Genomic DNA, 4,259 nt, shown 5'->3' with positions numbered 1-4,259 from the left:
GGGGGGGTGGGGTTACGGAGTCCGCGCAAGCGCACTCCGCTATCTTTGAGTGATAGTCCGAGACAGAGAGGCGGGGATGGGAAAGAAAGAGAGGCTTCTGCGACGCGCAGGCGCAGTATGCAGTTCCTCGGTTGTGGCGGCGTTAATGCTGCTCCGCTTATCCTGGACACAGTTTTTTGGATAGTGGGAGTTTTGTGCGCGCTGCTCGCCAAGGACCTGCCAGTGCTACGGGGGGGGGGCGCATATTTTCCAGGCAGCTTCCCGCTACTTTATTAAAAAAAATACTTTGCTTTAAGCTTGCATTAATTTTTGCATACCTGCAAGTGCAATAAATAAATGTATGTTAAAAACGTTTTGGGAAGCAACGAGGGACCGATCGAGTCGCTGTTGGCGGGATCGTTCGTAAGACTTCTGCCGGAGTGGTGGAACCGTTGCACAGGGTGAACCCCGCTGACCTATGAAGCTGCTCCGTGGTGGGTCTCTCACCCCAGCCTACCTCGCAGGGTTGTTACGGAGAAGAAAACGGGGAGGAGTGCCTGCACCGTGCACCCTAGCAACTTGCAGGAATGGAAATATGTTGATGTAATAAATGAACGAAAGCTCGACTTCGGTTGTCACTGACTGTTCACATTTTTTTAAAAAAGTAAGTAATGTGATTGTTCTCCGGTCTAATGTTGCCATCCGTTTTTGTAAACTCGTAGGCTCCAAAAATGGCGTAAAGTTGCGGGCAATCTGTAAAGCACAGCAGGGTCGCCATCCTCAGCTGGATAAGAGGCTCCTGGTTCCTCCAGAGCAGAGAAAGGGCCCCCTCCCTCGCCCCTAAAGTTGCCTGCATCTTGGGACAGTGTTCAGATGAAATATTGGGGGGTGGCGAACAAAAGAGACTCCAGTCTATTGTGCGCTGAAGCAAGTTTTAGGCTGCACCTCCTACTGCTGGGACAAAGAAGCATGCAATGGTTGACCACTGCTCCATCCCCATTTAAAAAAATACATCCATCTGTACGCCATTGTATCTTTTTAGATGAAACACACAGGGTCCTTAGGTGCAAGACCAAGAGAAACTCAGCAGTTTTCATATGAAGAAAGTTGAAGATTAATTTTTATTTTTTATTTTTATAAGATATTTATTGCAATTTTTTTAAAAAACACCAAACATATAAGTTACCATCACCATATAACATACAAGAATATAAAATAAAGTTAGAGTAAAGAAAAGATAGAAAAGAAAAAAAGATACAGATTAAAGTAAATGTTGTTCACAAATCATAGTTTCATAATCTTCAGACTTCCTCACATCTCCCTTCCCTGCGTTCTCAATCTTATCGTTACATGCAGCAATTTATTACCTTACTTCCATTCTTGTTATATAAATCTCCAATAGTGTTACTTCAAACTACGTCCTTTTCACTTATTTTCATATGTCTTACAATAAGATTACTGCTGCCATGTTTCTTTCAATCGTGCATTCTCCTAGCATTCATACAACTTATAATGTTTTTGTAGATAGTCCTTAAATTTTTTCCAGTCCTCTTCCACCATCTCTTCTCCCAGGTCTCGAATACTGCCGGTCATTTCAGCCAACTCCATGTATTCTATCAGTTGCATCTGCCATTCTTCCAGTGTGGGTAAATCTTGGGTCTTCCAATACTTTGCGATGAGTATTCTTGCTGCTGTTGTTGCATACATAAAAAAAGTTTTATCTTTCTTTAACACCCCTTGGCCTACAATGCCCAGAAGGAAGGCCTCTGGTTTCTTAAGGAAGGTATACTTAAATACCTTTTTTAACTCATTGTAAATCATTTCCCAGAAGGCCTTGATCCTTGGGCACGTCCACCAGAGGTGAAAGAATGTTCCTTCAGTTTCCTTACATTTCCAACATTTATTGTCAGACAAATGATATATTTTTGCCAGCTTGACTGGGGTCATGTACCACCTGTATATCATTTTCATAATATTTTCTTTCAAGGCATTACATGCCGTGAACCTCACACCGGTGGTCCATAACTTTTCCCAGTCAGCAAACATAATGTTATACCCAATATCCTGTGCCCATTTTATCATAGCTGATTTGACAGTTTCATCCTGCGTATTCCATTTCAACAGCAAGTTATACATTTTTGAGAGTACCTTAGTTTTTGGTTCTAACAGTTCAGTTTCTAATTTCGATTTTTCCACCTGGAAACCTATTTTCTTGTCTAGCTTAAAGACCTCTCTAATCTGAGCGTAGTGTAACCAATTTTGCACTTTCTCCTTTAATTTCTCAAAACTCTGCAATCTCCAAGTGACTCCTTCCTTCTCTAGTATTTCCCAATATTTCGGCCAATTGGCCTCCATGTTGAGTCTTTTCGGGGCCTTGAAAGTTGAAGATTAATTTTTAGTAGTGCACTAGGTTAAAAACCAACAACCAAAAAGCCAAATTGGGTAGCTTTGCATGATTAAGTTGGAGGGAATGTATTCTCATAAAGCCCCAAATTCACATAGAACAAGATCCTCTTCCTCCAGTTTAGGAACTCACCATTGAACAGCTAAGCTCTACATTCTCCCAATTGCACAAAAAACAAAGGTTGGCCCAGAAGAAAAATACCACATCTTCTCCATCCTGGGCTAGCTCTTTGCCACAGACAGGCATCCCAGTTTTGAAGCGATCTGCTTTTATTGGGTTACCACTGTCCCAGTGTCCCCTCCCCCTTCCCCATCACTTGAGCCTACTGTTGATGCAGATACAATCCAAATGCCTCTTCCCCTCATCCTGTAATATTTTAACAAAGCCAAGTATGCCTACCCCACTCTGCATCGGTGAGACACAGTGGCTCGTGGCATCACTCTTAGAGAAACTATCACTTTGGGCAACAGGGAATTCCCATCTGGGTCAGGGATGGTTCATGAAAACTGACATAAGGCAGACCAAGAAGTGTTGTGGCTGACAGGCATCATGCACTTTGCTCCAAAGCAAGATTTGCTTGCACCTACAGGAGGAGTGGGGAACCTTTTTCAGCCTGAACTACACCCTCTTCTGGGCAACCTTTTGAGGGCCACATGTCAGTGGTGGGTAGGGCCAGATCCCCACCCTGGGTCAGCCACTATATCCCAGTCTCACCTACCTCATATAGTTATTATGAAGATAAAATAGGGGAAGGAGCAACCATGTCTGCTGCCTTGAGCTCCTTGGTGGAAAGGGAGGCTAAAAATGCAAGATGGTAAATGTAGTTTAAATGTGACACCCAGAACTGAAACAGTACTCCAGATGTGGCTTGACCAGCAATCAGAGCAGAACTTTTACTCCCCATGTTGTGGACAACATGGTGTCCATGTTGTGGACACCATGCTTGTGTTAATTTCAGCTGAAGATTGTGTTTGCTTATTTATCAGCAAAAATGCATTGTAGGTCCATGTTTAGCTTGTGATTGACTAAGAAACCTAAATTCTCACATGCCCAACTGCCAAGCTAGGTCCCCACCCCAACCTAAATCTGGCTCTTTTTTGGTACCTAAATGCAGGATTTGATGTTTATCTCAGTTGAATTTCAGTTGCTTGTAGCCTAGTGTTCCAGCCTCTCAAGATCATTTTGAATTTTGATTCTATCTTTTATAGAGCTATAATTAGATAGAGCTATAATTAGTCTCAGTCTCATGCCATCTGCAAATCTTGATAAACACCCCTGGAATCAAAGTAATTTATAAAGGTGTTTAACAGCCCAGGAACACAGCCCTGACAATTGAGACCTCTTTCTTGGTAGATAGAGCCATCAATGAACACCCATTGGATATGGTCACTCAACCGGCTGTGGATCCATTCAACAACAATTATAATCCAGCCTACATTTTACCATCTTGTCAACAAAGGTACAGTGGTGCCCCGCAAGACGAATGCCTCGCAAGACGGAAAACCCGCTAGACGAAAGGGTTTTCCGTTTTGGAGGTGCTTCGCAAAACGAATTTCCTATGGGCTTGCTTTGCAAGACGAAAATATCTTGCGAGTTCCTGCTGGGGTTTTTTCCTCCCCCCCCCCCCTTTTTCCCAAGCCGCTAAGCCGCTTAACAGCTGATCGCTAAGCCGCTTAACAGCTGATCCGTTAAGCCACTAAGCCGCTTATCAGCTGATCCGCTAAGCCGCTTAACAGCTGATCCGTTAAACCACTAAGCCGCTTATCAGCTGATCCGCTAAGCCCGCTAAGCTGCTAATCCGCTAAACCGCTAATGGGCTTGCTGCGCAAGACGAAAAAACCGCAAGACGAAGAGACTCGCGGAACGGATTCTTTTC

This window comes from Podarcis pityusensis (genome assembly GCF_964106645.2).
Source record: "Podarcis pityusensis genome assembly, chromosome: 8".
In the NCBI taxonomy this organism is placed as follows: Eukaryota; Metazoa; Chordata; class Lepidosauria; order Squamata; family Lacertidae; genus Podarcis; species Podarcis pityusensis.
Note: the sequence above shows the minus strand (reverse complement) of the source record.